The sequence below is a fragment of the Solanum tuberosum genome, unplaced genomic scaffold, assembly GCF_000226075.1.
Source record: "Solanum tuberosum cultivar DM 1-3 516 R44 unplaced genomic scaffold, SolTub_3.0 scf00215, whole genome shotgun sequence".
Taxonomy (NCBI): Eukaryota; Viridiplantae; Streptophyta; class Magnoliopsida; order Solanales; family Solanaceae; genus Solanum; species Solanum tuberosum.
The window spans coordinates 296,948-312,155 of record NW_006239140.1 but is presented as its reverse complement, the minus strand read 5'-3'; the positions used below and the strand labels follow the sequence as shown (position 1 = coordinate 312,155).

Genomic DNA, 15,208 nt, shown 5'->3' with positions numbered 1-15,208 from the left:
CTCTATATAAATATATTGTCCAATTAATATTATGAATAAATAATTCTTTAAAGGTACAAAGATATTTAAAAGATAAATTAGTGAAATATAATTTTATTGTGTTTTATTTTTTGTAAAAATTTAGAACTAGTTAATGTTCATCTCTAACTTTTCTTACTGCATCCAAAAGTTTCGGTGTTTCCATTACTGCAATTTTTTTAAAGTGCATATGGAATGATTTCTTTTGTATTCCCATAATGTTTTACGTATTTGATCTGTCATTGTTGATTTAATGATACTTTTTTAATGACAAGTCATTTTTGTATATTGTTTCAAGAAATTTCATGTGTTGCTTATATAGTTTATTCTCTCACTATCATACATTGAACTTTTTTGGTAAATATATAGTGAATAATATTTGATTATTAATAAACAATGAACATTATGTATGATGAATTTATTTTATGATAAATCATTGAATTCTTAAATTTATTTTACAATGAATCATATAACAAAAAAATTACAATGAATCATTCACATACATTGTATTTTATGTATAATGAATATATTTTTTTTCATATACATTCAATAAATAAGATACATCATTTAATAAGATACAATGTTTTGATAAATTCGTTGTACTTTATGTATAATAAATTAGTATTTCTTGTATCTTCAATAAATATGATACATAAATTAGTAAGCTACAATAATTTTGATGTAATAAAACTTAACTTTTATTGAATCTCAAAAAATTCTTTAAATTAATAAATATTAATTTCTCTATTAAATAATACATCTATAAATTAATAATTATTGTGTAATATCACCTATATTTATTTAGTGTGGTTTTACTATAGTATTATTTTAAGAATAAAAGTTATTTGTAGGAAAATAAGGAAATCTATCTAAGAAAAATCAATCGAAAAAATTCTTTAAATATCTCTACCTATGATTATGGTGTATTATGTGTAGATATGTCTATGTACATTCTATAAGAAAACTATACCCCAATTTAAAGAATTATTATGCCATTCTTAGCAAACTCTTTTGACCATTTTTTATTCTTCGAAGCTTTTTAAGGAAAAAATTTCAAACCCAGATTTGAAATCTTTGGTCAAACATATCTTTAAAAGTATTTCCTTTTTTAAATTTTGATTCAAAATATATGGTCAAACATATCTTTGAAAGTATTTCCTTTTTTAAAATTGGATTCAAACAACATATGGACTTCTATCCAAATTTTAAGCATCCTTAAGCCCTATATAATCCTTCATTTTGGCTACACACAATGAACTACTTCTACTTCCTTCTCCCCATTGTGACATATTGCACAAGAAAGAATAAACCAAACCCCTGCTTACAATGACGACTAATAGTATAATCACAAATGGAAAATCACCTATGCTTGGTGAGGAAAAACCATTGATTTTTGATGCATCCCATATGAAGAATGAGTCCAACATTCCCACACAATATATATGGCCAGATGACGAGAAGCCATGTCTTGTAGCACAAGAACTTCACGTTCCCCTTATTGACTTAAGGGGTTTCTTTTCTGGTGACCCTGCCGCGACCCAACAAGCATCTAGGCTTGTTGGTGAAGCATGTAGGAGTCATGGTTTCTTTCTTGTAGTGAACCACGGAGTTGATTCTAATCTCATCTCCAGAGCCCATCGTTACATGGACATGTTCTTTGACATGCCTTTCTCTGTAAAGCAAAAAGCTCAAAGGAAAATTGGTGAGCATTGTGGCTATGCCAGCAGCTTTACTGGAAGGTTTTCTTCAAAGCTGCCTTGGAAAGAGACACTCTCTTTATGATACACTGCTAAAGAAAACTCATCTCACATAGTTGAAGAGTATTTCCAAAGGACATTGGGTGAAAGTTTCAACAATCTCGGGTAAGGACAATTGACTATCCTAATACTCCTCTCTTTCAATTTTTTGTTGTACTTTACTTTTTGGTATGTTTCAAAACTTTTTTTTCTTTAAGACCACTAAATTAAATGATATACTTGTACATTTTACATATCTTTTGTCTAAGGCTACTGGATTCAAAAGTCTTTCTTTTTTCTTAAACTTCATGTCAAATAAAAATCAGACAAACAAATTGAAACAAAAGGAATATCTGTTTTTCTATTTTTCAATTATATAAATCAATTAACCTTTTTCCCTTTAATTACGCAGAAATGTTTATCAAGAGTATTGCAATTCCATGAATACACTTTCTCTTAGGATCATGGACCTCTTAGGGATCAGCCTAGGTGTACAGAAGAGCCACTTTAAAGAGTTTTTTGAAGACAATGAATCCATAATGAGACTCAACTACTATCCCCGGTGCCTGAAACCAGAGCTCACCTTAGGAACAGGGCCACACTATGATCCAACATCATTAACCATTCTCCATCAGGATTGTGTTAGCGGACTTCAGGTTTTTGTGGACAACGAATGGTACTCCATCCATCCAAATTTCAGTGCTTTTGTGGTTAACATAGGCGACACGTTTATGGTAAGACTATGTTTAAGCTAATGTATTATGTATTACATACAAATAATATAAATAGAGTCAATTAGAAAAACAATACTTTTTAGGTGGCAAATGTTATAAGATCTTTCCACATGAAGCACAATGTTATACACCATGATTTCCTAGATGTACAACATGAATATAACATATTTAGTGTTTTACCTTTTGCAGGTGCTATCGAATGGTAGATACAAAAGCTGCTTGCATAGAGCAGTTGTTAACAACACGACTCCTAGAAAATCACTAGCTTTCTTTCTTTGTCCAGACAAAGATAAGGTGGTGAGTCCACCAACTGAATTGGTGGACTACAACAACCCTCGACTATATCCTGACTTCACATGGCCCGCTTTCCTTGAGTTTACTCAAAAACATCATAGAGCTGAGACAAACACTCTTCAAGCTTTCTCAATGTGGCTTCAAGAAAATAATGCAGAAGCTTATGAGTAATACATTTGAGTTTCAACAATCAAGGCCTTGATCATTTATATTTATGTTGAATTTTTTATTTATAACTACATATATTTTGCTGCTATAATTCTAGTAAGTTAGAGACCTAGTATTTTGGAGTTTATTTCTATTTCAACTAGGTAAATTACTTGTGCTTCGCACGAGATTTAACTATTTTGTTAAGCTTACATATGATCATTTGGTAATATTGGTATTTTCGATACATACACTACATTGTCAAGAAAATTTTATCTTAAGGCAAAGCGTTCCTCCGAAATCTTAAAGTGCTATTATTTTTTTTAATTTTCATTTTTGTTATACAAAAATTACGAGTCATAGAGAGGTTTTAAGTATAAGAATGAATTCTAAGAAAATCTCCATGGAAATAGTTGGTTAGAAGTAATGAAATTTTCTAAATTCCAAGAAGTTAGAAAGAACAACATCAGACCTTAAAGAAGAGACCAAAAATCCTCGAACAACAACACTTCCAAGTAAAGTGGAACATCACGTCCATACAAGAACATAATTAACTAAATTCAAATGGAGGACCTTTTGTTCCTTTCTTATGAACCTCCATCAAAATCTTTTTTATTATAGTATGTTGTATCATGTATATGTTAAAAATTACCCTAAAATTGTTAGTATCATAAATATTTTTCCTCATTGTCTCAGAATAGTCATTACTATTGCTTAGGTTTCATATCACCGGCCCCAACTTATTTAGAATTGAACCATAGTTATTGTTATGGTTATAGTATGTAGTTACAAAGAATTAATGCAATTATCAACCAAGCAGTAGGTGACATCTGAATGAAACTGTTCACAACTAGATATTCTGAATGAAACTGTTCACATATTAAAATCTCACAGCATAATTTTGTGAGCACTTGAACTCAAAAATATCGACATATAATAATAAAGATGAACTTACTTTCCTAACAATCAAGAAGAAGAAAAGCATGATTGTAAGTTTTGGGTCGTGGGTCGCCCATGTGGACCGACCCGACCCGACACAATCTGTTCCATGCCTTATTCAAATTAATTAATTAATAATTAAATTGATAAATCCTTTTAAAGGATAAGGAAGAACAGTTACAGTAACTGTTCAACATCTCCTTAAAAGACTCCTAGTGGGAGTGTTTTCAGGGGTAAGCGTAAAATGTGAAAAGGTTGGAGAGGAAACGTGAGAAACAACAGAGAAAAGGAAAAACTAGTAATCCTAAACAAATCCATCAACACACCAAAAGAAGACTTCTAGTTTGTGAACAAAGATCTCTGTTTCCTAGTGATTCAAAGAGGGACTTGAGTGCAATCCTGTCAAGATAGCAAAATCAATGACTTTCACTGCAAATTATAAGGTACACATCTCGTTGTTGAATAACCTTAATAATTCCTTCATTGGTATCAGAGCCATTGTTTATGATCCCATCATGTGTTGCGTACTTGAGAATTTACTATCTATGTTTATAAGAAATAAAATAGATTCTATGTCTTTTAAAATCAGTGAATAGAAAAATTGAATGATGTTAATTTTCATGACGTTTAGATGTGGATTAATTTTATGCCAAATAGGATTCAGAATCCTATTTGATTTTCTATAACAAAAAAGATAGGATTACTAGTCCTACTAAGAGATACTGCTTCTGTTTAATAGTGATCTGAAAATAGAATATACGATGTTTGGGTTGAAATTATTTTTTTCATAATATGCTCGTGCTTAACTTTTCGAAAACATATTATAATGGAAAAATGGAATTATAACGAGTGATATACGAATTATTTAAAAAATTGGATATTTTTTTCTGCTTTTCGAAAAACTGCATCTGTCTAGAGTACTCTGGATATTCGCTGTGCAGTTTTTGGTGGAAACTTATTGTTTTTATGATTTGCTCATTTTAAGCTTTCCAAAAACATATTATAATAAGAAACCAACTTAAAACGAGCAAGATATGATTTTTTCAACAAATGACTGGAAAAAAAATATTTTTTTTAAGGATTTTTTTTTGAGATTAGTGTCCTATTTAGGATTATTATTAAATGTCCCCTTTTAGGATCTTACTGTTCTTGAGTATTAGTTTAATCCTTATGTTCCTTGAAAAATTCCTTGCCTTTTACGAAAATTTGTGACATGTTGTCACATTAAATGGTATTAACCATATTTTCATTTTGTTCCCATTTCAGATATGATTGAACGGAAACATGCTCAAACTACTCCAAGTGGGAGTTCTCAAAGTCGAGTAAAGGGAAAATTGGTGTCCCAAGGGCGACACAAAATTAGTCAAGGAACCAAAGGGCCATTCGAGGGAGAAAAGGGAAAAAATTTAAGGAGTTTAAGTCATTACAGATGTCCCCTAATTCGTCAGCACGTGATTTTATTCACCTTTTTAAAATAAATTGGGCTGAACTGGCTGATTATAAGGAAATTTCATATTGGAGAGCCTTAGCTTGTTTAGCAGACGCTCTCCGTGAACCTTGGGGTAGTAGATTGACTGATGTTTATCATGACATTAAGCCCAGTCAACCATTTAGGGTTTACATTTGTTGTCTTGAAGACTTGTGGGAGGATTTCAGTCTTTGAATTACTTGTAAACTTTTGTTGCTTATTTATTTTTCAAAATATGAATTATGTAGTTTGTTTTTCTCTCAAATTATGTTATTAGACTTAAAAATCCTTGTTATCAAAGTCTTCAATATATTAAATATACATATTAAGAAATTAGATTTGAATTTTGATTAAATATTTGGTTTGTAGATGATGATTGGATACATACGTGTCTTTTCGATTTTACATTAAATATGAAATCTTTATGAGAATTAATTTGCTTAAATGTGTATGTCACATGCATAATTGATTAAAATTTTTGCCTAATTATATGTCAACAATAAACATGGCATCAAAAAGTATCATTGCTGACTTAAACAAAGGTGAAAAACTTAATGGTGATAATTACGACATCTGGCGTCGTAAAATATGGTATGTACTGGAAGAGCAAAATGCTTTGGAAGGTATAAATCATGTTTTGAATGAACCAAAAGAGGGTAATACTGCATAACATAGAAGGGATTTTGAAGCTTACAAAGCTTGGAAGAAGGCTAACTCCACTGCACTTGGAATAATAGTTAGTTATGTAGTTGATGATCTCATACATGACTGTGAGGAATTCCTTAATGCTCATGTTATATGGGCACATCTGCGAGGAACGTATGGGAGTACGTCTGTAACTCGCCTCCGACAGTTGACTATCAAATTTGACACTTATAAAAAATGTCATGATCAGAATATAAAACAACACCTTAGGGTGATGTCAAACATGATAACTCAACTCAAGAGTGTTGACCATGTTTGTCACGACCCAAGCCTAGGGCCTAGACGTGACATGGCGAATGAGGAACCCGAAGGAACCCCAAACAAGCCTCTCAAACTTGTCATCACACTTCATCGGTCGCGGAAGTACATTCAACATTAATTAACGGGAAATAGGGACTAAGGGCAAACCATTTCAAAATGACATCATAGAACAAGAGTCAAGCTCATTTACAAAATACTTGTCCAACGCACACCTCTACATACATAGATAGGACGGGGCCATGACATTCTACCGGCTCCCCTCATAATCAAAATACAATTGCAAGCTAAAGTCTCAAAACATAGGAGTAGGAAACATAACATAGCCCTCGAATCATTGAGGACTCACCAACAACTCGGATAAGCACCGTACTAGCCACGTGAACGAAGAGAAGGATCAAGAGTAGCTCCGGTCCCTACATGGTGACATCATGTAGGCAAAATATGCGTTAGTACTTGGAATGGACTAAGTATGCGGGGTGCAACACAACAATAAACAAGGACACAATCGAAATACAAGAAATAGTTTCATAGGCATTATGAATAACAATATGAGGATGCATGATCAAAGTGAAGTCAAAACATGTTTAAGTAACTCTATACTAATAGTAGATATCATATGTGTATCCATGATCCAACCAATCTATAACCCCAACTTAGGATGGGGGATGCCGTTCACACCCGGACACCCTGGTGGCAAGGTATAAACCCCTCACATGGTTGATGTTGGTCACACCCCAAGCATCCTAGGTGGTGAGATATAAACCTCTCACATGGTTGATGTTGGTCACACCCCAAGCATCCTAGGTGGTGAGATATAAACCTCTCACATGGTTGATGTTGGTCACACCCCAAGCATCCTAGGTGGTGAGATATAAACCTCTCACATGGTTGATGTTGGTCACACCCCAAGCATCCTAGGTGGTGAGATATAAACCTCTCACATGGTTGATGTTGGTCACACCCCAAGCATCCTAGGTGGTGAGATATAAACCTCTCACATGGTTGATGTTGGTCACACCCCAAGCATCCTAGGTGGTGAGATATAAACCTCTCACATGGTTGATGTTGGTCACACCCCAAGCATCCTAGGTGGTGAGATATAAACCTCTCACATGGTTGATGTTGGTCACACCCCAAGCATCCTAGGTGGTGAGATATAAACCTCTCACATGGTTGATGTTGGTCACACCCCAAGCATCCTAGGTGGTGAGATATAAACCTCTCACATGGTTGATGTTGGTCACACCCCAAGCATCCTAGGTGGTGAGATATAAACCTCTCACATGGTTGATGTTGGTCACACCCCAAGCATCCTAGGTGGTGAGATATAAACCTCTCACATGGTTGTCCGGTTCTTTTCCCCCGGACCGGGCATGGTCATGCAACACTTTATATAGGAAATTCCCATTAGGCTCTAATGCAATCTCACGTATGGAATGAACATATACACAAGCTTAGTTTGTCATCAACACATCTCTGGATTTCCATACATCTCATAACTCAAGCTTTAAAGCATCGATTCATCAATTCTCCATAGTTGGACATTTTGTCAAACACCTTGAAGGCATGTAATGGAATCAAAGAGCATGGAAAATAGGGTAGTAATTATGCAGCCAAACCAGTGAACAACCTACAACAACACCTTTTTAACACCCACAATACCACATGAAAATCTCCACATCCATTCCAAATTTAGGTTCAAGTTCTAGGGTCACAACATGCTCAAAACAATCACTTTTCATGTTTAAAATTCAATGTGCAGGAAATTATTACAAAGAACAAGACTAATTTATGAATCTTAACTTAAACCATGAATTAGTGAGTAGAATAGAGTCTAGGCACTATGGGTGGAAGGACCCATGAGTTCAACACCACATACCTTGAGTTTTTATGAAGGTCTTGAGAGTGTCTTCAATGGAAGCTTGGAACTTGGAGCAAGAGTCTCTTCAATCTTGAGGAAGGTTTTGGATTAGGGTTCTTGAGAGAACTTGAGAGAAAATGTGTCTAAGTATGGGAGAGATGTTTTGGGAAATGTTTTTGAGATGAGAGTTGAACTAATGATATATAGGAAATAACATATGCCCTTTGGAAAAATGGTCCAACACTTAGAAAAAAAAATGAGGCGGGTGAACAGTAAAAACGCTCACTGGAAATTGCCTTTCCTGCCGGACAGATTTTACGAAAATGGGCATAACTTCTTCGTCCGAACTCCGAATGAGGTGAAACGAAGTGCGTTAGGTAGCTAACTCAAAGGGCTTTCCATGGATATGTTATTGGCCACCAAATAATTTGTGTGCTAGGAGATATGACCCTCCAAAGTAGACCCTCGAAAAGGCTTCACTTGGAAATTTCGGATTTTGATACGGTTGCTCTAAAATTTGGGTTAGACCCATTTCCCACTCAATTTGACCCCCTAAACAAGAATATGAAGTCGAATTTCCGAAATCATGCACGGATTTTGAGATATATGGAAATTACAATTATAGGTGTTTCCGAAGCACATTTTCGAGCATTTTTGGGGTCGTTTCAATGTTCTTTCAGATGAACAACAAGTTCAAGCAGTGATTCAGTCTCTTCCCAATAATTGGGGAAATATTTGAAGGTTAACTTGACCCATAATGATAACATCAATACTTTTTCTGATGTTGCATGCCATGTTGAACTTGAAGATGAGCGCCTTAGTGCTGCTAAAGCTGCTTCTAATGCCTTTGTGGCAGAGTCAAGTGGTACAAAATATTCAGGCTTCAAGCGCAAGAAAAATTGGAAAAGAAATGGGAAAGACAAAGAGACTGGAGAAGGACCCTTTAAGAAAAACAAGAAACCAAACTCCAAGAAAGGAAAACATTTTTTCAAGAAGAGAGACAAGAGTAAAATGAAGTGCTACAATTGCCAAAAATTGGGCCATTTTGCTCGTGAATGTACCGAGCCCAAAAAGGTAGCATTTCTAAACGCATCTCTAAGTGCTACATATGTTTCTAGCACTTATTTACGGACTGAATCTTATCCTATGTGGATTGTAGACTTAGGATCCACCAACCACGTGAGTCGAGATAGAGAGGAGTTTGTGGAGTTTCGTCGAGTTTCATCTAAATCAAGGTGGATCTATTTAGGAAATAATGTCAGGCTTGAAGTCAAAGGTATAGGCACTTGCAAAGTGGACTTGCGTGATGCTCGTTCCTTGATGTTGCATGACATCCTATATACTCCAGAGATTCGATGAAACTTAGTGTTTGTGTCTGTTCTTTTAGACATTGGTTTTGATTCGTTTTTTAGTTGTAATGGTGTTAGAATAACTCTAGATAATGTTTTATATGGTTTTGGACTTCGTTATGATCGTTTCATCGTATTAGATTGTAATACTTCAACTTATGACTATTATGTTGACTGTTGTGTAATGACATGTTATTCAAGTAACAATGATGTTGATATTATTACATGGCATGCTAGATTAGGTCATATAGGGCAAGATCGAATGAATAGGTTGGCAAAAAAAGGGCCTTTTGGTTCTTTCACAAAAATTAAAATGCCAACTTGTGAAAATTGTCTTGCTGGAAATATTACGCGTAAACCATTTGGAAAGGCTAAGAGAGCTGAGTTCCCACTTCAATTATTTCATTCTGATATTTGTGGTCCAATGAATGTAAGGGCAAGGTCTGGTGCTACATATTTCATTACATTTATTGATGATTTCACGCGTTTTTGGTTATGTCTATTTGATTTCTCATAAATCTGAAGCACTTGAGTGCTTTAAAAGATATTTGAATGAAGTTGAAAATCTATTAGATAAAAGCATAAAAGCTTTAAGAACCGATCGAGAACGTGAATATCTGTCAAAACAATTTGAAGAATTATGTACTGAAAAGGGTATTATCAGACAATTAACTACTCCTTATACACCTCAACAAAATGGTGTAGTTGAAAGAAAGAATAGAACATTATTAGACATGACAAGATCAATAGTGGTGCAGGCAAATTTGTCTATCTCTTTCTGGGGAGATGCATTATTGACTGCGGTTTACATATTGAACAAAGTGTCTTCTAAGTCAGTGTCTTCCACTCCTTATGAACTTTGGACTGGTCATAAAACAAACCTGAATGATCTACGATCGTAGGGTTGTGCGACATATATTAAAGATCGTTTTGGTGAGTTTGGTAAACTAAGTCCAAAAGGAAAGAAATGTATCTTTATAAGGTACTCTGAACGCTCTAAAGGATATGTGTTCATCGATGAACCTAGAGGATGGAAGTATTACTGAAATTGTATCACGAGATATTAGATTTTTGGAAAATGATTTTCCCAAAAAGGGTGAAATAGGTGAAGTTGAGCCTCTGTACGAAATGTTGAATTTTAGAAGATCAGGTAATGTTGTCAAACATACTTGATAATTCAATGGATCAAGAAATGATTCCTGGTCCGAGTGGGAGTTATGAATCTCAAAATCCCATAGAGGAATCTGAACTTCAAATACGTAAAAATACAAGAAAAGGTGTACCTAAACGATCTTATGAGATTGAGGATTATGTTTTCCTGGTATCTCCCACAGAATTGGATGAACCTAATTCTGTAATTGAGGTCTTATCGAGACCTGAAAGGCATGGATGGTTAAAAGCGATGAAAGAAGAATTAGAGTCCATGAAAACCAATAAAGTCTGGGATCTAGTTGACCTTCCTAAGGAACGTAAAGCTATTAGGAATAAATGGATTCTTAAAGTTAACGTAAATCGGATGGGTCAATAGAAAGACACAAAGCACGATTGGTGGCAAAAGGTTTTACTCAAGAGGTTGGAATAGACTATGAGGAAAAATTTTCACCAGTTGTGAAGTTTACTTCCATACGATTACTTTTAGCTATTGTTGCACGTTTAGATCTAGAATTACACCAAATGGATGTGAGGACCGTTTTTCTCAATGGAGAATTAAACGAGGAAATCTACATGGAACAACCAGTAGGTTTCATTGTTAAAGGTCAAGAAAAGAAAGTATGTAAATTGAGAAGATCAATTTATGGCCTAAAGCAATCTTTAAGACAGTGGTATCTAAGATTTCATAAGGAGGTGATATCATTTGATTTCACCATGATCGATGAAGACCAATGTATCTATGTGAAAAGTTCAATGGAAAATTTGTAATTCTTTCTATTTACGTAGATGATATTTTATTAGCTGGAAATAATTTGGAGTATGTGAAAACTATCAAGTCATGGCTTTCAAAATCGTTTGATATGAAAGATATGGGTGAAACAGACTGTATATTGGGTGTTAAGATCCAAAAAGATCGTTCCAAGAAATTTTTGAGTTTATCTCAAGAAACTTATATAAAGAAAATACTGAGATGTTTTCGAATGAATAGTTGCAAATCCATGGATACTCCTGTAGCAAGGGGTGAAACTTTAAGCCTTGAAATGTGTCCAAAGACTGAAAGAGAAAAGGAAGACATGTCTCGAGTTCCTTATTCTAGTGCTGTCGGGAGTTTGATGTATTCTTTGATGTGTACTCACCCAGACATTTGTTATGCCGTGAGTCTAGTTAGCAGGTATCAATCCAATCCTGGAAGAGATCATTGGAAAGTTAAAAAGAATATTTCGATACTTGAAGGGAACAACAGATCATACACTGTGTTATAGTGGATCTGATTTATTCATAAGAGGTTATATAGATGCAGATTGGGCTGGTGACCGGGATGATAGAAAATCAACATCCAGTTATGCTTTTTTACTAAATGGTAGTGCTATTTCATGGAAAAGTAAGAACCAAACTTGCACAACTCTTTCAACCATGGAATATGAATTTGTGGCTTGTGCGTCTGCAGTACAAGAAGTAGTTTGGTTAAAGAGACTCTTTAAGCATTTGAATATTGCAAAGAATTCTAAGGGTCCCATGATTCTAAATTGTGATAGTCTAGCGGTTATCGCGTACACAAAGGATCCTAAGTATCACAGCAAGACCAAACACATTGACATCAAGTTTAACTTTGTGAGAGTCGTAGTGGCAAATGGAGAAATAACTTTACAATACATTCCTACACGTGAAATGATAGCTGATCCTTTTACGAAGGCCATCTCTAGAGACTTGTTTGAAAAACATGTGAAGGCTCTAAGTTTGCGTAGGATTTTATGATATTTCAATGTTGTAAAATGAGTTGATTGTTATAATATTCTCTTCTATATAAAACTATTGAATTTATGTTCAAATGTAGTATGCATGTGATATTTTATAAAGAAATAGAAAGTGTCGAACAAGTCGCGAGATTGACTCTCTCACACGAGTGATCGCCTCTTACGTCGGGGAACGTGAAGAGATGAGTTTCACCACTATTTTATGACTTGTTTTGTGATCCAGACAAATGTTTCTCCACGAAAATGAGTTTAAGGATCACCGAAGAGAGAAACTAGGGTTAAACATCTAGAGATGTTTAGACCAAGGTTTGTACGGTGTTGAATAATCGAAAGAATGAGACACATACGCCAATCTAAGGTGTAAACATCGTAGCACGTAATACTCAATTAACGTGTGTTATTTAATGTCACACCCCGAGCTTCCCTCGATACGCGGACACGGGACCTAGGATCACAAGTGACCCCAAACTAACATTGCTGGCATGATCATAAGCATACTAAAGATACTAATAACTGATGTAGAAGCTAAATCATAATTTAATCTGATATGATGGGGAAAACCCCATATACTAAATTGGATATATCAAATATGAGAGTTTAATACAAAAGAAACATCAAACTCAAATACTAAGCTGAATCTAACTATGTCTGAAAATAGCCTCTAACTGACTAGAAATGTTGGGACATGCCCCATCTAAGTCTAGCAAAACTAAAACTGGAAGACTAAAATACTGAAGCAAATAGCATGACTATTGTCCTCGAAGAATGAGGACTCACCATTGGTACTGCTGAACTGGAGATCGGGAACCGATCTAAGCGTGATCTGACTGCTGAGGACCTGAACCTACATCACGAGAAGATCTAGCGCAATATATGCATCAGTACTTGAAAGGTACTGAGCATGCAAGATAGAGTAAAGCTAAACAATCATATAACTGAACAAGCGATAAATCAAGAGCATAAACTGAACGTGATATAGATACTGGAATACTGAACATTACTAAACTGAATGCAATGACCAAATTATAACATGCTGAGACTAAATACTGAAACATGGTCAATGGAATAGAATCTGACTGAACTGTGGGAGGTACTAATAACAGATAACAAAACCACATGAGCTAAATGTGCAGTCCGATGTATACGCCCCATCGAGAGGACCCAATATACCCAGCTAAAGGTATAGAGGATGCTGGCGTGATAACTAAAATGATGCCCACAAAGGGGACTTACAACCTACGTGGCTTGTAGTTCTAGGACTACAACGGTGACTGACCCTAGTCCAATTCGGTATTAAGCTACTCCATTAGTTTAAGTGATTTACACATTTTGACTGAATTTCTGTAATATACTGGATAGCTCAAAACTGACATGCAAACTGAGAATGAACGTAAATATATGATAATAACACATTCAAGACTGAGGCATGTATATCTAAAATGACTGAAATAACTGGCTTAGCATGTGTAATTCAAGAACTAAAGAAATACATAGCTAGGGTTCTCAAGTTCATGCAAGAAACCAAGTAATAACATGATAATCTGATTTGGAACATTAAAATAACTAATTCATGATAATTTGCTCAAGTTCTATTAACCCTAGGTATAGTTAATAGTAGGAAATCAAGAATCTGACTGAATTCTAGGGACCTATTAGGCGAACGGTACCCACTAGCAAAATCCCACATACCTGGTGACAAATTCCACGGAGAAATCTTTTGATTTTGAGGCTGGAACTGAAGGAAACTTACTGCGTTCTTAAAGCTAGGGTTGGTCGCCTCTTTCTCTTTTCTTGCTTCTAATTTTCTAAGTTTTGATTAAAGATCTGACTTAGGTAAGTTCTAGTTATGTTTCTTGGTTAAAACTAATCAAAACCACGTAGTTTAGGGTTAAAACGACGTAGTTTACAGGTCCAATTAAATAAGAAAAGACTAAAAGACTCCTGACTTAAGTTGCAAACGGGGCTGACCACGGCCCCATTCACGGATCGTGAAGCCCCTCGTGGTCTTCACTTGGTCCTATGGTTCTAAGGATTGGTCCACGAGCCACTAACTCCACACGGGCAGTGAAGGTCCCCGTGGTCCTCACTTGGGCTGAGGTCTGGAGGCTCAGGTTTGAGGGCTTACTGGCTAGCCCTTCACGAACCATCCCACGGCCTGTGTGAAGGACCACGGACCATGAAGGTCCCCTTGGTCCTCACTTAGGTGTGGGGGTCCAAGTGACTGGTGAGAGGTGCTTCTGCCTAAGGCTTCACGAAGTCCACAACGGCCTATCATCAAGACCACAGACCGTGAAGGTGCCCGTGGTCTGATGTCTGGGCATGGTGATTTCAAAGTCATCACCACTGACTGTTCCATGGACCGTGGACCCTATCACGGTTTCTGAACCCTGCCATGGTGCACTAGTGCAGGTAATTTTTCTGCATTATTTTCTGGGTCTGATTTCTGTGGTGTTACATTGTCTCCCCCTTGGGAACATTCGTCCTCGAATGCAGACTAAATTAGCTGAAATGGAGGGAATGAGTTTCAACCTTACTAATAAACACTAAAGACTGATTTTGACTGAACTGAGTTCCAAAAACATGCAAATACTCTGAAAATTCAATACAAACTGAAGAAACATGATACTAAGACTGATTTCACGCATGAATGACTGAAAAACTGTGAAGGAACTATTACCTCAAGCTGGAGTGGAATCGGAAGGAAATAGGTGAGGATACTTGGCTTTCTTGGCTGCTTCTGCTTCCCAAGTAGCTCCCTCTACAAACTGACTCCTCTACTAAACCTTGACT

The 15,208-nt window shown here is 35.6% G+C and overlaps 1 pseudogene; it reads left to right on the top strand.

Moving 5' to 3' along the window:
* The first annotated feature begins 1,344 nt into the window (after positions 1-1,344).
* On the top strand, positions 1,345-2,953 carry LOC102584865 (gibberellin 20 oxidase 1-like; annotated as a pseudogene).
* The last annotated feature ends 12,255 nt before the right edge of the window (positions 2,954-15,208 follow it).